Here is a 21,884-nt window from a genome sequence, read left to right on the forward strand (position 1 = left end):
GTTTTCAACAGTCTGAAGATCAGTCATGCAAAAATAGTCTTCATAATAAGCTATATAATAAACTGCCAAGTAGGCAGATTTTGATTATATAAAAGGCAATTATTTGTTAAGGATGAAAAGTATTTTCAACACTCAGGTCTCCATAAGAAGTATTTCAGCTGAGGTTTAACAGGCAGAGAACGATTGCCCCTCCCCATGGAAGCCAGTTGGCTATTAAGATCTCTTTCATTTCTCCTAGTTGAGGATATTGTGAGGTTAGATAACACAATGACAAGTCAGACTGGGAAAGAAAGCTAGAGATAATGGTTTAATTAACTGGACTCAGAGGTCAAACACATGAAGTGGAATGAAGTTTTAGATAACCAACCAAAGTAGATCTTAGTTTTCACAACCAAGTAACAGACAGACAAAAGAGAAAGAGCAGCAGCAGAGAGAAGTCTGAATGGCTTTATGAACGCCTACTCAATGGGAGGTATCTAACAGTGGATACTTGTCTTCCTTCATAAGGTGGAAGAAACTTTAGAATTGATGCTAGTTGGGAAGAAAGTGTGAGATTGATGGAAGTATTTCACTGTGCCCAGAGACTGATACTCTTACATTCTCCAAGACAGATTTGATGAAAATTATAATAAATCCATCAATAAATTAAGAGCTTATTAAGTTAATACAGCATATACCTTTTGTAAGCTATATAAGCTACACTCATATATATATATATATATATATATATATATATTCCAAGAACTAATATTTATTGAGCACCTATGGATATTTTATGTAATTAAGCTATTTATGTGTATCATCTCTTATAATTTTATATTAGTTTCATAAAGTACAAATGATGATTATCATAATTTCATAAATAAAGCTGAGATTTAAAAAAAATGAAGTAATGTGTCCAAGGACAGAGCCTCAAAGCAGTATAACCAAGTTTGTTTGATACCAAACCCTCCTCTTAAACCTGTAGGTGATAGTGGTTGGTATTACTGATGTTGTTGGAAATGAAACTGCTCTGAATTGTAGCTCTGGGGAAACAAAGAAATGGAAAACCTACTCAAGATGTCCCGTGTGCCTTTTGGGAGGTTGGCAGTCAAATGTGGCACCGAACTCTGGATCCAATCAAATGTTTGGTACTGTCCCACCTTCCATATGGTTGGGAGGTCTGGATCTGTCACAGATGTCGCAGGCAGCTTCCCACATCACCTGCAAGACATATGTGACATAAATGGGAAAGCAGTATTACTAAAAGTGTGCCCCCAGCTGAGCCTGTAACTAAGACGCAAGGACCAGCATATCTGCAGGCATGGGAACTGGGCGAACCTGGGGGTGGCTCACTTTAAGGCCCTGACTCAGCTGCTCCACAGGGAGCTGAAACGGGGGCATTGTGAGCCTGAGCAGGCAAGGTTGGCAAAAGGAAAGCTCTAAGGACACATTGAATCACAACTTCTAACAATGTGGCATGGCTGTGCAAACAACATCAGACAGGCCAAACTTACATGCAAAAAATCAAAGACTGAGTGACTCTTTTTGGGCAAATGTGTCTGGCAGCCTACAAGGAGGAAAGGCAGGGCTGCAAGTACAATATGCTCTACAGACAGAGGAGAGAGTCCCAGCCCAAAGACAGCTTCCATGTGTACGAAGTGTGGAAAATCTGAGCCGTGCACTGGGCTCTTCAGCCACATTCTCACCCTTGGAAAGCAATCAGCCAGCAGAAAAATCTCCAATTTAAATGACAGAAAAATGTATGCTTGGAGTTATCTGACCAAATTAGCAACTGAGATATTCTAGGGACTTAATTTGCACATTGAGTTTTAATAGTATTATATGTGTATAGCAGATTATATAACCAAAAATGTTAATGGGAAAATGATTTTATTTGACTGGGAAATTGGCACCCCGACTAATTGTCTGAAAAGGAGCCAATTTTAAAATTCAGATGCTATTTGAATGAACTGGTATTGGCTGAATTAGGATTTATTGTGTAAAATATGCAGTTTTAAAAAGTAGCCTAAGGAGAGCAAAAAAGGAGTCAATGAAACAAGTTTGTGTAATTCTCTCTTGTTGTGGGTTGGGTTTCAGGAAGGTACAAATAAGGCAGACCGTCCTAAATAATACTGGGGTGGAGGTAGTGGTGGGGGTGGAAGACCAGGCCTAGAGTGAGTAGTATGAACACTTCTGCAGCCCCTGTGCACTGGACGGCTTGTCATCTGTCCATAATTTAGCCAGATAGCAACTCTTTACTAAAATATTTGATTACCTTTTTATAAACGACTTGGAGTTTTATGTGCCTATTTCATACAGAATTGCATTAATTGCCACACACATTTAGGAATCACCATGTTTGGTCTATGCTACTTAGAATGCTTGACACATTAAGAAAGTTCACAGCTTGCAATTAATGCTGGCGATAATTTCCCACATCATGAAATTTATTAGCTGTAACTGGCCAAAACTAAATACGAAATACATTTGGGTGGGAGTTATTTTCTTAGGAGAAAGCTCTGGCAATGGTACACTTTTCATTGTCTTGGAAATATCTCCTTTCTTAGCAAATTGTAGTGACTGTATTAATAAGGCTGCTCCCATGTTCTCATGGAGACCCTTAGATAGATTTCGTAAATATTGGTTGAGAATGCCCCTTTTGTTTATGACTAGCCTTTGGGATATGGAAAGCACAAAGTTGCTTTAGAAAACTAAGCCCTTTCTTCTCCACTCCACCCCATAGCAGCCCTGTCCTTTAAGGCAACATCTTCAAGTTGCCATAGACCAACTGTGAGTGTGAAGTGAGTATCTTTGACAGGAGCTAAGTCTTTTGGGCATTGAAATAAGGTTTTCTTCCTCTCTTGGCATGGGAAGATTGAGAGTGTGCTTTGACACCAGTAGCAGAGGATGTGAGCAAAGCAACTTTCAGAGCATCAAATGTGTCAGCAGAAGGAAAAATCAGCACAAGTAGGAAGCACAGAGGTAAATTTCCCACCTATAGTATTCCATGAAGTCAGGCAGCTCATTGCCACTCGTGGCCGATGGAGCCTCCTTCTCTGTTAACTGTCACGTAAACTATCTGCCAGCCTCTAGGGCTGCTCAGTGTTCTTACACAGAAGGAAACAGAGGTAGGAACAAAAGCAACAATGCACTGAGCTCAAGTAAAAATATAAAAATAGTAAAAATAGTACTTCATACTTCATTCCTGAGTATTCACTGGGGAGAGTTCCCCTGAATGTCAGGTAACCAGAATGCCTACTACATTTGAAATTTTTCAAGAGTTGAACCAATCTATTATTATATGCAATGTAGTTTCTTTCCTATCGATCTGGGGCTTTTATTTTAAATTTAGGACTGAAAAGTGTGCTTATATTTCTGCATTGTGGATGTACTAAATAGTTTCTTTCTGGTGTTGAAATATATTAAACTTTTTACTAATGTATAATAAGGATAAATATTGGTACACCTATCATAAATTGAGAGCTGGTACGTTTTTCTAAACTGTGCACGTCCACGTATCCAGTACTCAAATAAAGAAATAGGAAATTCCTCCCACTATATTTTTCAGTCATTGCATTTTCTAAATGCTTTCATTTTACTCTCTTTTTAAATCCTGAAGGAGAAAAGAAAAGTCACAGTGGCAACACCTGTCCTCAAACCTCTATTTCCTTAAAATATTCCCTAATAGCACCATCAAATAATTTTCATTAATATTGAATTCATTTCACATAGCAACCTGTATAACTATAGGAAAGGACATAAATTAGCATTGCAGAGCATGAACATTTGCTACATGGCAAAACTGTTCCTTTTGGCAACCATTTTGCATTTTTAAAGCCACAAGCACCCTGCTTAACAGAACTCCAAAGAGAGAGCAGCAAAATGGGAAGAAGGTGCTGTGATTGCGTGAAGGAGGGCCGAGGGGTTAAAATCATTGCTGGATGATTTCATCACTGCTGCCCCTACTCAGACTCTCCGTAATGAATGAGGAGAGCCCCATGTGGGCTTACAAACTTGCTGGGAATGGATGAGAAGCCTTCTGCTCTGCTGGAGTTTGTAAGTAGTTTCTAAGAGCTGATTTCTGCACAAGTGAAATTGATTGGATTGTTTTATTTTTCTCCTGGCAAGACATGTTTTTCATCTCTGCATATCCTTCTCCCTGTTCTCTTTGGTTGGCTTGATGACAAATCCTTCTGCAAGACCCAGACGCAAGTCATCTCTTCTGTGAAGCTTTTCTGAATCTATTGCCTTGGCCCCCGCTGCTTCTTGGATGATGTGGCATTGCCCTCTTTAATAACTTGTACAGTACCTCAGAGCTTCTTATCACAAACTCGGTCTCTGCCACTCACATATGAGCTAGGTTGTGAGCCTAAAGAGGACAGATACTGTCTTTTCAACTTCGTACCTTGCTTTCCCAGGTTGCTATACTTATGCCTTCAGCACCTTTACTCTGAGTGTAAGCAGAAACTGTTTCAGGTGTGAATATCCAGGGGCAGATTACTTACAGGTGAGGGTAAGATTGCCATAGACCATTCGCCAGTCTCCCACACTCAACACAACTGACTCTTCAGTCTGACCTGCCACCCACTGCTGAGCTGGGGACGAGCAGTCATCTACCCAATGTTTGATCAAGCATCACAGTGAAAGAGAAGAAACAGAATTTGGTACTAAAACTTTCCTCTAAAAACCACTTGTATTCTAGGAAAAAAAAAAACTGGCTTTTTACAAGCAGAGAGTAAAATAAAAGCCTATGCCCCATAATAATTGTTAATTAAAGCACTTTCTTTTTAACTTACTTCCTTTTTACAATAAGAGGTGAGATGAATCATACAAATCATAACCTCTTCTACCCCTATTGATATTGTCCTAATAAAAGAAAAATGAAGTAGCTGAAATCCACTGTTCCTCCCCAAATTCTGAGGTATCTTCCATCTTCTGCCTTCTTCTCTTGAGGTCAATCAGAGGTGCTTTTGCCTTTTCTTTCTATTCTTACCTTTTGAAAGAGGATAGACAGATACGTGTTATATTCCTGGCATTTCCTCTGAAGGGTATATTAATTTTTATTGATAAAATGTATATATGCACACATATACATGTGTATTTATATACATATTTAACTGTTTGGAGATTACGTATGCAATTCAGTGGCTATTTGAATATATCCAAATAAATACAGATATATCGAGGCATTGAAAGTATTGACTTACCAATTGTAAAAGTATTATGTACAAGTCAGACTGCCTAGGCTTAATTCTGGTTTCCACTTAAAATCTATTTGCTCTTGGGCAAGGTATTTAATATTTCATTTATATAATTGGGTAGTAAAATTCATCTCTTAGATTGTTAAAAGTAAATGTTTCAGTAGATGTAAAGCTCTTATAACAATATGTGGAATATGAGAAATGTCCCATAAAATGTTAGTCATTATGTTATAATAACTATCACTCTGTTAGATGTATTATGCTAGTACCAATAACAAACAATTAAAACTAAAGGAGCAAGAGATATCAAAATAAAACATTTGAATGTCATGAATAAGAATGGATATGCTTGTTAACAGCTAGTTCTGAATCATAATAAACAAAAGAGGTTTTCTTTATCCAAGCATCATAGTGACTGTCAGTGAAAAGCAAATCCTTAGGTATTATTCTTTGTTATTTTCCTTTCACATAGCCAAGGTATATTTAATGGCAACTCAGAAAATAAGTCTATTTTAAACGATTATTATCTAACTGAACTAATGAGAGAGTCTAAGTCAATCAAGTTTTGCAGTCATTAACAAAATATTTATGTATTATAATCAATGAAAGTTCTATCCTATTTGGTAAATTTTAGAATTTGGCTGGGTAACAGTGAAAGCACACAAATATAATCAAGTTCTTATCTCAGAAACAAACAAAACAAAGAACCTTTTATCATAGACCCTTGTTCTCAGAATAGTCTGTGAGCTTCAAATTAATTTTGGCAGCATTGATGGTCTGATGTTTTGGGCCACCATGCTTTTCTCGTGTTGTCACTTGAAATGCCTTTCTTCAAAGTTCTAGATACAATGATTTGCTATCTAAGTAGACCTGGAGGATCTTCTGTCAGAAGCTTCTAGTATGCTTTCTTTCTTTTTTTTTTTTTTTTTAATTGGGGTGTCAGTTATTGGGCACAAGAAACAGATGCCTTTTTGTACTGTGCCATAATGGCATTAAGCAAACTTAGTCCTTCTTTCATAGGGTCAAAGATACACACGCTACAATTAAAATTATTTGAAATTCAAAACAAATTTAAATATATAGTCTTAAAACATCGAGCCTGGGTTTTTCTAGAAAGTGCGTGAAATAATAGTTTTTACCATCTCACAAAACTTTTACATTAAGAACATTTGAAAGCAAATAAACAGTAATTATTATTGACCTTTTTATCATAGTCTTGAATCTGGAAATAATAAGCTGTGTTTAAATCCTATGGAAACTGAAGTAACTGAATATCATCATACTAATTAGGATGCTTTGCTGTGTAGTTAGTTACATGTTGATTTTTTTTTTAGGAATATTGGGGATTTAGCCTAGCGGTGTTATACCACTGAGCTACTCCCCAGCCTTTTCTATTTTTTATTTTATTTTAAAACAGGGTCAAGCTAAGCTACATATGTTAATTTTTAAAGCATTTATTTTGCCAAAAGAAAGGGAGAAAAAGGGAGGTGTGGACACAAGCAGACATAAGCAGCAGAGCAGTATGTTTTCCTGACTAACGATCTTTCATGGATACATTTGCTCCTGAGGGGAGTCCATATAGATATATGTAAAGATAAAATCAGTCGGGCTGGTGTCAGGCAGGAAGTGGATTACACTAACAAGTGAGACTAGATCATAATTGGTGTTAAGTTTCTGTAATTTTGATGGAGAATATCATTGTGCAATATATTACTTAAGTCCTTGAGCTTCTTATTTAACATATATCAGTTTCAGACTTGGGGATAGGTATGCTTGCTCTTGGCCATTGCTAAAACTCTTAACTGCTTCTCTGGGAACCACATCTCCAGCTCTTTTCGCCCTCCCTCTTCTGCCTCCCCTTTTCTTGAAGTGTTTCTTTTGTTTGTCTCCATTACGCCATCGTGCAGGGACACAGTGTTTCTGCACAGTGGGAGTTGGCAATCTCCGAAGAGGCTTTCCAGCATTGCTTTTTAGACTGAAATCATTACAATCTTCAATAGCTACTTGGATTAAAAAAAAAAAAAAGGAAAGAAAGAAACTAGCACATTATTATTCTCAAAACCATCTCAATGTAAAAAGAGGCTATTTGCCTGACTCTCCCCAACTCCCCCTTTCCTCCCTCCTGTTCATCTTGCTCCTTTTCTCCCTGGATGTGTTTCCTTCACACCTAAGTTTAGTTTTCATGGTCTTGATTCACTAATTCTATTCAAACTGAGTACACAAATGCATTTTTTTTTTTGCTGTTGGTTCTGAATATTTTTACATTGCTGATGCAAAGAATTGTAGTCAGATATATCTTGTGCTCACTGATATTTGAATGACTATATTTGAGAATGTGAAATATATCAGCACTGACCCACAGTAACATTTTCAAGCCCAGGAGCTATTAACATGTGCTTAGGTGATAGGAAAGTTGTTTTAGTAATCACCTTGTAACTAATTTTTAAGTAGATGAGAATTCTTCTTTTTAGCTATTCATGTAGCAATTACCTCTACCATGTTCTTTTCTTCAGGTTCTGGAATCCCTGCTTTCATATATATATATATGCCCATGAGTGACCCTAACTGCACAGAAGAAACTCAGGGCATAGGAGTGGCTTGCAATGCCTCCACCCTATGAAAGGGATTAGTGCACAAGAACACATATTTCCAACACAGTGTTGTCATGCAATTTATTTGTTCTCTTCAGTGAGCATAACTATAAATAATGAAATGGAATTGCATGAATAAAGGGGAGAGTAATTTATGCACTTTATCAAAGCTGCGAACCAATATATATCCTCTACACCCACCAGATGTATGTATATTCAGATAAAATCAGTCATCTATGGGTTTTCATTGTTAAGTAATTGAAAAAATACAATAGAAAAAGCCAAACTTACAAACACAATAATTTGTTATTGATTTTTCAATTTTGATGTCTTTTTAAAAAAAGTATTCAATGAAATGGAATCGGGCATGTGCATTCTTATTTGAAGGCACAGCATTCTCTGGACATGCCATAGAGTTTTCCCAGAAGATGTCAGTAAAGCTATTCCATCCTTCTTTCTAGTCGCTGGGCCTTGAATAGAGTAACCAGGAGAAAGTTAGTGGTTTTACATTTTTTTTCGCTCAAACTATTTTTTATCCTTAGTATATTTTGATCTTTGTACCAGATTAGAAATAATTGGTGAAATTTATGCACTTTAAAGTCGAAGGACTTCACTCCTTTGGTTAGAATTTAATTTTGCTTCTTAGGGATTTCTATTTGACAGGAACAAGTGCAAGTTTATTTAAAAGCAGATTTTAAGAATATTTCTCGCCATCATTTTCCTTTTCACAACACTTTCTATAATTCAAGGTCTAGGTTAAATGATTTTTTTTCATGAAGCTTTGTTTACGTTGTCTTGAATTTGTTTCTGCCTTCTTTTGAAATCCCCTGGCCAACAGTTGTGTATTTTTTACATTAAGCTTCCTTTTGCATCATAAGCATTTAGGTAGGCTCTCTCTCCTATTGTTTCTGAATTTCTGAAGGACTAACATAATGTGTACTTTTTCATTTTAAACTTGCTCTTTAGCATTTTGTACACAGATTCATGTTGAACATAAGACTGAAAAACAGACAATGACTTTGTTTTGTATCTGTTCTATGTGTCACAACTTACTATGTCTATATACCTATTAGAAAAAGCAGCAATCATAGTATTATAAAAGACTGATATGGGAATAAATCAGAATTTATTATTATTTTTAGATGCAGAAAGATATATATCTTCATTAATATGAAAGTATTACAGATAAAATTCTATTAAGAGAAAAAAGCAATAAAATATAGTCATAGATCGAGTTTTTTATGTTCTTCTAAAAGAAGCATAATTTGAAATAGAGTGAATAGCTCAACTTTAGTATCATATCTGCAAATTACAGCTCTTCGCAATGCACCAGTTGTTCAAAAGGTTATGAATGATGTAATTTGTGCCCATATAGGGAAAGGCTTTTGCCTGACTTTTCAGATCTATTTACAGAGATCCAAAATGTTCTGCCTATTTGTTTATCTAAAATATGTTTCTTCGTGAATGCCAGAAAGGAATTGCTACTGTAATCCCAGGTATCAATTTGCTTCCTGTAGGATATTGCCTTATGATCCCTTCTTGGTCTCCTTTTATTTTTTTTATAATCCCAAACCCTAGAGGCATCATTTCAGTCTAAGTCAGTGATTTAGAGGCTCTCATGCTTTTATTTATAAATGTGTATGCCATAAAAAGTTACATAGCCCAGAATATAATGAAAACTGGTCACAAAATTTTGCTTTGAAAATCACAAACATGTCCTAGCAAATATAGTCTCTGCCCAGCCATATATTTTGTTAATACTAGAGTAGCTGCCTGCTTGCACATGTTTGCTCTCCAGGTCCAGAGCCATGTTAAGATTTGGGAATCTGATTGTGGAGGCATAGAAAACATTCAGCATATTGGCTGGTGGGCTGCCAAACTTCTCAGTCATTCTGTTTTTCTGGAAAAAAAATCACTAGCCAAATGTAAAGTCTAAACTGGTTCCCTTTAGGCTGGGCATCTTTTAATATGCGATGTGACTTTGCTCTACTGTGGTCAGTATGAAAGAACCAGAATTAGATTGTGAGGAAGAATGCAACAAAGCAAATGTTAGAAAGAGCCCAAAGTCTTACTAGGGCTTCACACCAATGTCATTTAAGTTTTCATGAAATCCCATGTAGCTGCTAATAAATCAAGTTAAAACATGAATGTTGCTCCACCTGATTTCTCTACCTGATTAGAAGGGTTGATCCAAAAGTCACTTTTAATGGTAATTATTAAAAATGGGGATTTTGCCTATTAAGGGTTAGAGTATACTCTGTATGTATTGGTTTATTTGCAATGGAAATGTCCCAATAGGGAGAGAGCGGGGGGGGGGGGGGGGGGGGAGGGAGAGGGAGGGAGAGGGAGAGGGAGGAGAGGAGAGGAGAGGAGAGGAGAGGAGAGGAGAAGAGAGGGAAAGTTTTTCTGGGCGTGGTGACTCATATTTGTAATCCCAGTACTTTGGGAGGCTGAGACAGGAAGATCACAGATTTGCAACCAGACTCAGCAATTTAGTGAGGTCCTCTGCAACTTAGTGAGAATTTGTTTCAAAATAAAAAAAAATAAAATAAAATAGGGGTGGAGTCTAGTTCAGAGTTAAAATGTCACTGGGTTCAATCCCCAGCAGCAATAAAAGAGGGCGGGGGGTTAATGGAAATGAAAGAAGGAGCAAAGCAAAGAAGGAAGAGAAAGGAGAAAAGAGGACCAGAAAAGGAAAATGAAAAATAAAGAGTTTCAATAAATTCTTCTAAAATGTACTTTTTCTAAAATGAACATTATGGGTTCCACATGGAAAAATATAGGTTAAAGATAGGTTAAATAAAGCCTACTGTTTTTGATTTAAATATATTAATTTCAATTGATGTACTCATGCTGACATAATAAAAGTGTTTTAAAGTAATGACTCATTATTTGAAAGGTCACCAATTAAATTCCTTTTCCTGAATACTTTCCCACCTGTCATTCTGCAGGTGGACGGCCTCACACACACACCGCTTCATTAGCTCAGGCTATCATCACGGATGGGACCGTTTTCAGGTGGAAACAAAAACACCTTCAAGAGCCTAGATCTGTGGCTAAACCTAGTCTCAGAAGTACATAGATGTGTCTGCCATTAAAAGTAAGTTTTCCTTTTCTCAGATGTCTTCTGATTCTAGGATACATCCTGGAAAAAATGGCAGCAGATAATGAAAAGAAACTCCTTTCTATCCTATGTTGACGGTCTGAATTCAGCAGTTTATACACACACATGCTTTCAGGGCAATTCTTGTTTCGTACTTATTGTAGTTTTCCTATACTGATTCTTTTATACTGAGAAGCAGAACCTAGAGCTGAGCCTGGCAGGACATTGATCCCAGAAACCTTGAAGAAGCTTTGCCAAGATAGAGCGTGTCTGCAGGACAGTTCTACATACAAAGAAGAGTTCAACTAAAAAACAATTTAGTTATAAAGTTTTCAGTGGCTCTAGATTTTGTGAGACCTGTGGGAACTGGAGGTTTATAAAACATGAGGATAATGTAATGTGAGCCCAGTACTAGGTGGATCCTACTCAGAGTCATAAAAGGATCTTATGCAAATGAGATAAAGTTTAAGCTTTTTAAAAATTAAACATTCATTGTGAGATTGAACCCAGGGACATTCTACCTCTAATATTTACCTGCGGTTCAAAAAAAATTTTTTTTTTTAAATTTTGAATCAGGATCTCACTAAGTTGTAAAGATAGGCTAGGAACCTGCAATCCTCCTTTTCTCAGTCCCCCAAGTACTGGAATTATAAGCATGAGCCACAATGCCCAACTTCAAGCTGCTTGTATATTTGACTTGTCAAATATACAAGGAATATATATTAGGGATAGGATGTATCTGGGTAAAAGCCAAAGTACTTGAGACCAGGAGTCAGAAGATTTAAAACAGAGACTGGGAGAAGTAGATTGTGGAAAGGTAAGATGCTCAATTAGAGATGATAGCAATATCTATAGTTCACCCATAGTATTCTGTGTAGGAGGAGGTAGCTGTTTAATATGTAATTCTAGGCTAAACAACAGCTAAAGATATGTCTCTTAATAATGTTTTAGAGTTAACCAATGCAGAAAAGTCATGATTAAAATTAGTATTTCATGACTGTTCTTTATCACTCAAGGCATCTAAGAAGTCTGAGGTTTGGATTAAAAAATAATAAAGTTTTTGTTACTATCTCATAGGAGCTTGAAATATGTGGCAACACTGAGGGGAAAACATGTATTGGTAGTTTTCTAACAGCTTGTACCTTCTCCAATATTAACCTGCTGGGCATATTGGAACTGTAAGGAACCTGGACGCAATAGTAAGCTCCAGTTGAAAAAAATGGACCGATCAATAGCTTGTATTACTGTAAAAATCCTTCTGGGCTTAAAATTTTATTTTCTTGTATTATGATAGAAGCCCTGAAGAGCAAGATTAAGGGCTAATCAAAGAAATAGTAGAAAACAGCATATGTGTCCAGATACATGATGGTCTCTATCAAGGACATTATGGGTTCCACACAGAAAAATATAAAGTTGTAGGATTTTTTTTTTATCTTAAGTCTCCATGGTGCTGTTTCAGCATGCATTTTACAAAGACACTTCTAGTAAACAATTAAGTTTAAAAGCATGTCTAACATAGAAACATATATCTCTGAATAGTTACATATATGTACATGCATTTACCTATAGTATAGCCATACTCATTTCTCTTTTAATGTTTTACTTGAAAACCTTTGAAAATTAATCATTTGATTTTCTCTTGGAATATAACTATTTCATAAACATTTTTTGGTGGCTTGTATTTTATATGTACCTACTAAAATTATTTTGTACTAAAATGTAGATATCAGTGAATAAGTATAAAACAAAAGAAAAACTAAGTACAAAGAGCCATACTGTGGCTGTTTCTTTTTTTAGGAGAGTTTGGTTTGTGAACCAAATAAATATATGAGTGACGTTACAAACTCACAATGCTGTTTCGTTGAAGAATGCTTCTTACTTTCTTCTGCTTATTTTTATCCTGCCCAAGAAAAGCAAGTTGGTAGGGTTTGATGGAAATCTTCAAGAACAGGAGGAAGATTACAGAAGTATAATCAGGTTAGAAGCAAAAAGAATGGTGCATAAGGCTTAACTTATGAAGCAAAGGGAAAGAGAAATAGTCAGTGTGAGTCCAGAATCAGACAGGAACCTGAAGTCTGCAGATTCAAAGATCTCTGTCCGTGAAGATGCGGATCTCTCTGCGAGAACAGGGTTCATTTTATGATTTTCTCCTCCTCCTGATATTTGTTGAGGAAGTTTTTCTTCCTCAGCAATGGTTGTAGTTAAAGCAATCATTCTAAAATGCAAAACCAAGCCTAATTACTTCCCTCTTTTATAATTTCAAAGTAAAATGTCCCCCAAACTTAATGCTCTGGAAACAGCCATGCTCAGAGGGGAGTCACTGGGAGCGTGACCAAGTACAGCATGTGTGCTACTTGGCCCCACCCAGCTCAGATGACCAGTTCTAAACCTCTTATTTCAACTTTTTGTTCTCTCTTCTCGCAGCCATTATGGCCTAAGTACTTAATACCCTGGCTTCTGCTTGGGAGATCATTTAAAATAGACTGTATAATTGGACTGAAATCTCCTGATCCATAAGAAAATAAATATTTTTTTTCTCTAAGTTTTGTGCGTGTTAGGTATTGGATCACAGGGGTAAGAATGCTAAGTAAAACTCTCCTTAATTCCTCAACTGTGTCCTTTTGATCTATGGTACACTGTGAATTTAGAATGGCTTAACCTGGCCCTTGAATGTAATCTCAAAACTCAGGTTTTCTAGGATACTTCATCTCTTACTCGGAGCATACCAATCTGGTTGTAGTTCTCTGACTACCCTGTATACTTGTCTTGGTGCTGTTTTGCTGCATAGATATATATATATTTTTTTAACTTTTTCCCGGTCAGCTCAAATTTATCTTGCTGGACATACTTAGCTAAATCTTCGTCTGCTCCAGGGAAGGCTTTCCTGAAAACTTCCAGTGTGAGCAGCACACTCCACACACTATATGTCCGCAACATTTTAAAGACTTAAAATTCGATTACCTTGAATATTTATTTTGTCTCCCTACAAGACTATCAGCCCTTTGAAGACAGAAAGCATATTAAGTTTCTCAATAAGATTCTAAACAGTTCTATTTTTTTTTTGCATTTTAATAGTTTTTAACTGAGAAAGACAGTGGAAAATAAATTACAGAGTAAGTAGAATTTTCTTTGAAGATTTACAAGGAAAATTTTAGGAATATTACAAGTATCTTTCTCAACTAAAATGATAGCTTTTCTTTAAGGTCCTTTTACTTATATTCTTAAAAATGCTTGTATTTTCTTTTTTTAACTTTTTTTTTTTTTCCGTTTGGGAATGGAACGCAGGGGTATTCAGCCTCTGAGCTACTGCCCTGTTTTTTCTTCTTTGTCTTTAAACAGGGTCTCACTGAGTTGTGGAGGGCCTCACTAAGTAGCTGAGGCTGTCAGAGAACCGTGATCCTCCGGTTTCAGCCTCCTGAATGCTGGGATTACAAGCGTGCGCCGCTACGCCTGGCTGCTCGTATTTTATTGTTTGGGTACTTTTTATACCATACAAGTTCTCCTACAGATATGAGGTGATCCTGTAGATGAAGCCATCTAGCAGATAACACAACACATATTCAGTGTCCCTAATACATACTAGCTGGATGGATAGGAGAATAGATAAAGGCCTTTAAAGATAAATAAACCTACCTAATTAGGACTAGATAGACAGATCTGAGCATATTTGACTTGACAATATATCCCACTAATAAATACCTGAGTATAAAAATGGATTACATTGATCTGGAAATAACAACAACAACAAAAAGAGCTAAGTAAGACTTCTTAGGTTCTAGCAAGTGATTTGAAATACAGGAAACAGAGACCAGTTTGGGGAAAAGACGGCAAAACCGATCTGTGTTCTATAGTCCACAATGGATATACCAAATCACCAATTCATGTCTCTGGCAGTTTTTCCCACTGTTGTTCTTTTGCCAAATAATTTTGAAAATGATTTACATAAATTCTGCACCTAAATGTAAGTAATGAGAAAGCAATTTTATACTTTCAGAAATTGACGGTAAAATGAGTATAATATCTAATTTCTCAAAAACAACAGGAAACCTAGCAAGAATCAAAACTATTTCTAAAAAAAAAAAAAACAAAACAAACTATTTCTCAATAAAATAACCTGGAAATGGGAATGGTATATATAAAATGACTATTTGGAATGATTCAGAGAAAACATAGCAGTCTACTGGATGGAAATTTCATTTTATGGAATGTAACATTTGTGTTAGTCAGCTATCCATCACTGGGACAAAATACCTGAGAAAAACAACTTAGAAGAGGAACGATTTATTTTGGCTCATGGCATCAGAGGTTTTAGTTCATAGCAGATTGGCTCCAGGGCAAACAATCACAGTGGAGGGCATGTTAAGGAAAGTTGCTCATCTTAGGGGAAATACAAAGGTTGAGGGGTGGCAGGAGGAGGAAGAGGCAGGGCCTGGGAAGAAAATATACCCTTTCAAGACCTGTGCCAGGGAGCTCTCCTGTCAACTAGACCCACTGCCTGTAGTTCCCACCACCTCCTAATAAAGCATTTAATTATCAACCCATCCGTGGATTAATTCACATATGAGATCAGAGCCCTCGTGACCCTATTACTTCCAGTAGCCCCCCCTCTGAACACTACTGTATTGGGGACCAAGTCTTCCATATATGAGCCTTTTGGTATATTCTGGGTCCAATCCATAATATTTTAATTACTTTTTACATTATTTCATGTGAGAGTTAAAACCTGTTAGTGTTTGGGACCATAATTTAAGGCCAAGTAGATAAATTAAAAAATTCTAGCTTCAATATGTCAAAATAAGTGTCAGGAAAGATATTAATAATTTGGGAAATTATACACTGCTTTAGTGGCATTATGTTGTATCAGTGAAACCTATTATTAAGTGTAGAATAACTCAGTGGCCCAAAATATACTTATGTTGTTTTTATTAAAGAAAATTAAATTTCAATGGAATTCACTACTTTGTCTCTTTTTTTCATAGAAAGTCAGAGTTGTTCAAGTTACTTCTACATTTATGGAAGATTTGAGAATAGATATTACATGACACACCCTGTGGCCTTTAGAGTTCTGTAAAAAAATCATTGAATTTCTTTTTCTTGGTTGAATGTTATTAGAATATTCTTTTGGTTTTCAGATTTCATGAAAGCATATGTTTTTTTTTTAAATTACAGTAATTAAAAACATTCTAGCTGGGCATGGTGGCGCACCCTTTTAATTCAAGAATTTGGGAGGCTGAGACTGGAGGATTGCGGTTTGTGGACAGCCTCAGGTATTTAGTGAGGCACTCCACAACTTAGTGAGACCCTGTTTCAAAATAAAGAATAAAAAAATAGGGCAGGGAATGTACCTTGGAGGTCAAATGCCCCTGGGTTCCATCCGCAGACCCGCAAAAAAAAAAAAAAAAAAAAAAAAGAAAAAAAAGAAAAAGAAAGAAAAAAAAAAGAAAGAAAGAAAGAAAGAAAGAAAGAAAGAAAAAGAAAAGGAAAAAAAAAAGAAAAAATTCATTCTGATGTTTTCCATTATGGCATTCAAGAGATAAACCTTTGCTATACCTTTTAGTAGATACAAATATAAAATTGGGTTAATTTCCTCAGGGGTTTTCCTTCAATAAATCGATAACATTGTATTTGTTTTGCTTTGATTTCTCACTTTTTTGTAGCCCATAAGTGTGCCTTAAGATCCCATTTCATGGAGGTCTGTTCTTAGTTGAATTGTGATTGATTACTTAATTAACTGACTTACTGGTAGAGTGGTTAAGAATGGAGACTTTGGGACCAGACCAACCTGGTTTTGAATTCAAGCCCAGCAATTTACTAGCTGAATAGCCTTTGAATGCTCCAAAAGCCTTACTCTTTATCAATAAAATGGAAATACTAATAATACATATCTTATTTGGCTGTTGTAATAATAGAATCAGAAAATGTGAATAAAGCCTTTTGAACTGTGATTCATGTATACTAAGCTTAATATCAACTATCAGAAGTTTCATATGCCTAAGTAAATGGATTTATGAATCATGTTACCCACTTAAGCTAAATGAAACCCTTTCAAATGAATGTGTGACAAAATTATCTTTTTTTTTAAATTGAGGAACTGGGAATTGAATTCAGGCACATTCTACCTCTGAGCTACACCCCCAGCTCTATTTCTTAATTTGAAACAGAGACTCACTAAGTTTGGGAGGCTGGCTGCTAACCTGTGATCCTCCTGTTTCAGCCTCCTGAGTACTGGGATTATAAGTATGTCCCACTACACCTGGCTCAAAAAGATCTTTTTTTTAAAAAAAAAGTGTAAATCACTACTAAAGCAGGGACATTGCACAAATACAGAGAAAGGTCTGATAGCTTGTTCTTTGTTAACCCATAATAGAATGTATAATCCATAATGACCTACTAGTTTCAACAAGAAGTTGGTAGTTGAAGATAATAAACATTAAAACCCCTAATGTAAGATTTATATCCACTATTATTAGATCAAACTTCACACAAAGTTGAGATCCCTGCTAGTGATAGTATGATACCATCACAATGAATAAAACTAGAAAAACTACAATTTGTTTAAATATTTTTTAATACCATTGTACTCAATATGCTCATTTATTATTCTTTGAACCTAGTTACGAGCACCTTGAAGCAGCATCTTTTGATATCTCACAATAACTGTGGCAGAGCCTTTTTTCTTCTATTTTTTACAATCTTCCAACCATATACAGCTACCCTTTTGCTTGCCACCTTTACAGAAAGTTCCAGAAAATCTAGATTTTATTTACCAGCTTCCCTTGCAGCAAGAGCGAGGCACATATTAAATCTAATGAGGTGAGAGAAAAATTATTCTGGGGGCATCTGACTGTATTTCCTTCCTGACACAGGTCTGGCTGGTGCTGTTCTTTCCCTCTGCCTATCATCTTTGACCATGTTATTGTTTGGAATAGTGACAGCAGTAGAAGTGCACAGTGACTAAACAAACTTGTTCCCTGATGACATTGTTGAGCAATTGTACTAGCAATGGACCACCTCCCTCCAGACTTCTTATGACCAGTCCGGTCCATCTTCTTTTCAGTTAGCCTAAAGGGATTTTTTGTGAGTTCATCATTTTAACCATTTCTTTTATAATGTATGCCATACCCTACTTTCTAAAGTATGTGAAGTGCCTTAAAATTATAATAGAGGGAAAATGGGAATAAAGTAGATAAAATCAGCGAAAACTTAATATCAACAGAAGTAAACTCTAATAGTTTCTCAGAGCAAGCACAGAGGTTTTTGTTAGTGATTTCTAAATAACATCACCAATGTGGATTTTTATATAAGTAACATCATGTGATACAGGGGATAATATCTTCTGTAACCTTGCCACATGAGCTACAATTTTGTTGGGAAGAATTTTATGAGCTGCCTGTTGTATGTGCCCTTCCATAGAGTGAGTTGGGGCATCAATACACAACTCCATGATATTAATTATGTCCTAGCCAACAGAATCCATAAAGGATACTTTCTAGTTGGATATTCTGATTCAAAGCAGAATGTATAATTTATAGGAGAGGAAGTAGTCATCATTTTATTTCCCTAAACATCAGAGCCACCAGTTTGGATTTTCATTGGCATGAAAGATCAAGTAGATCACCATTCTACTTTCTGAGGGAGGATCATGGAAGAAGTATTCTGCATTTCTGGTCAAGGACAGATACATAGGTTTAGAAATTAGTGAAAGTGGCCATGTGTTAAGTTCTACAAGCGATACTTGAAGCAAATAATGAAGACTCATCACTGTCTAGGAAAGCATTACCTTTTGCATGAAGGTGAACTCATGGATGCGTAAGTTTTCTGATGAGGCAGAATTCACATTCAAAGTTCTGCCCCAGAATAATATTCAAGATTATTCTGGACTAAAAATGCTCAAAGGAGAAGGTATTATCACCTATTATTCATAGTTATAGAACAAACAAAAGCAAGTTCTCTATTTCTCTCTCTTTACAGACACACACACTCATTTTTATTTTATTTATTTATTTATTTATTTATTTATTTATATTTTATGCGGGTCTGGGGATGGAACCCGGGGCAGTCAATCTCTGAGATATACCCCTTGCCCTATTTTTTATACTTTATTTTGAAACAGGATCTCACTGAGTTGCAGAGGGTCTCACTAAGTAGCTGAAGCTGTCTGTGAACCGCGATCCTCCAGTCTCAGCCTCCTGAATGCTGGGATTACAAATGTATGCCACCACTCCCAACTCATTCTTTATTTTATATTATCATATTTGGTGTGATTTTGAGCAACATGGCCGCAATCTTAATTCACTAGGATAAATAGTCTGCAAAAGAGACTATAAGAAAATTTAGGTATTTTTATCAGATATAATTGTAGCATTAAAATATTTCATATCAATCTATACTTCTGAAAGTGGTCTCCATTGGCTAACCTCTGATTTGTAACAATAACATTTTAATATCAATGTATGGAAATTTTATTTTCATATGTTCTTGGGGAAGAGAGGAAATAGATGCCCTTTCTGAGGTACAGAATAAAAAGTACCTTCAGATTCATTTCATAATATGTACCTAGACAGAGAGGAAGACATTTATGTTTGTAGATATGACCTGAGGCTAAGAGCATACAGATAAGAAAAACCAGAATTTCTATAGATTTAACCACAGCATTTGTTCTCGTCTTGAGTGTATCTCACTTTATATAAGAACTTAAAATTAATAAAAATCTAAAACTTAATAGGGCATACATTTACAGGACAAACTGAGAAAAGATATTTAAGAAACTAAGTTTACTGAATTAAAGCGTCCTCTTAATCACCCTCTATACCATTTCTCTCTCTCTTTTTTTTTTTTTCAGTGATGTCAGGAATGACATTCCAATGCTTTAACTGGTAGATAAACTGGTTGCGTTTTAGTGTAAACATGACCCTACCTTATTTCATTTCTCTTACTACATTCTACTTAAAGAAGTTAAAATATTAGCAGTGTTTTCTCTTTTGACCAATTGGAAGTGTCTCCAAATAGCAAAAACCTTCCTTTTCTCTCACAGTTTTGGTGTGTTTCCGAGGACACTGCCATTAGCATGTATGTTGTTCTTCTTTATCAAAACTTAGTCTGTGAAATCATTTTTGGTAATTTCCTTTTAGCTTAGCCTCACGGAATCCATTATTCTACAGCCAGCTCGCAAGCCACACTCCACCTCTGCCTGTGCTGCAGAACACTGTGAAAGATGACTGATCAGAGAAGATGGTCCTGAATGCATAATTATGGTGACATGCACTTAATGGTGGCTGATAAAAGTAGGCACACACAATTAAGAAAACATGCTTGATAAAGCCAGGCAGTTTATTAAGGACTGGGGTAAGAACAACTGTGAGGAGTTATAAGGATTCATAAACTTCCTTTTGCCACCTCAAATGTCACTGTCTTCGATTGTCTTCCAGGCCCTGTGTAACATTTGTCTCATGCATAATAATTTCCTCCTTCTTCCCACCCCATCTTAGAACAGTTTTGCCTTTTCAACTAGTTACTGTTACCACCATTTAATAAGAAGGTTTTGCTGGGCTTTCTAATCGAAAACTTGCTTTTATCTTTCTTCATGAAAGAATTGAAATGGCTTCTTTCAGGTTGCTGTAGCCTCTGGGGAGATAAGGACCCTGCGGTTAACAGGATGAGAGATTTTTGTTTAGAAATTTTTATTTAGACAATGAAAAATGACCTCTGTAAACTCAAAGCTATCTTATTTTGGGGCTTTAGGCTTCTGGCAGATAAATCAATTGGGCCCTTGGGACAGCAAAGGAAAAACCTTTGCAGTAACTATGTCAGGGCAACGCAATAGATTTGTTGTGAGTATGCAGTTGTGTTGAATGTAGAATGCACTTAAAAATAAATATCATTTTATTTTCTATTAAATATTCAGGATCTGGATTCTATTCTTTTCAGCTATTGCAAACAAATATTTCTTTCTATGATGCAAACTGGAGAAAGCAAATTTAATGTATAAAATATGTGGCTATTGTTGGTATGTTGATTTTTGACTTTTTAATTATTTACCTGTGTCCTCTCTAATGGAGACTGTTTTTAGATTCCAATTGTCAAATTTATATCCTCACATTAGAAAAAACCCAGGATTATAAACTGCCCTTTTGTGGGTAAACAATTCCATAGTTACCTAAATAATACAATAGTAATTTGTCTAAAATATGATTTTCCAGATTGCAACAACATTTTTCACACCTGTTCGTAGAGTTAAGGAGCTCTGCAGATCTTCACAGCATGAATTTGCACTGCATTGTTCAGTCTGAAGGAAGAACATTGCACTTGCCTCCTTGCTTTCTTACCTATGCCATGTAGAGCACAGATTCAGGGTGAAAAGTTATGCAGAATAATTTGTAAATTTGAAAAGGAAACAATCCAGGAGACAGATGCTCAGCTCACATTCATGGATGTGCAGTTGTTAGTGATAAAATCAACCTAGAAAAGAGGCAGTTTGGAAGGGGTTAACTTTTTTCCATTGAAAGGGAAGCCCTTACACATATTTTGCAATGGTTCTGATGTGAACTATCTAAGGTTCTGACACAAAGCAATGTAATACATGAGATTAAAAAACAATAAAGTATCCTGGAAAATAGAGGGATTAAGTACTTAGTAAACATCACATGTAGAGTCTCAATAAAGATGGAGGGAAAGACTGAGAGTGAGATTAGAAAGATCACCACAGAATCTAAGAAAAATGCCACATTTTCCCTTTTCTTTTTAAACTTTAGTTCTAACTGACCACATGGGTATAGAAACAAGCCTATTTGATTAACCTTTTTTTGTCATTTTTAAATCTTTGTATTATTTTTTCCTCAACTTCTGCAAAGTTTATTAGTGATAGGCTAAAGTCAGAATTAATAGGTAAACCACATTTTAATTATTTGGACAGAATGTTCAATTTAGAATCTTTTTTTTTTTTTTTTTTGCGGGTTTAGGGATGGAACCCAGGGCCATTTGACCTCCGAGCTACACCCCTTGCCCTAT

Source organism: Muscardinus avellanarius (assembly GCF_963383645.1).
Source record: "Muscardinus avellanarius genome assembly, chromosome: 8".
Classification (NCBI taxonomy): domain Eukaryota; kingdom Metazoa; phylum Chordata; class Mammalia; order Rodentia; family Gliridae; genus Muscardinus; species Muscardinus avellanarius.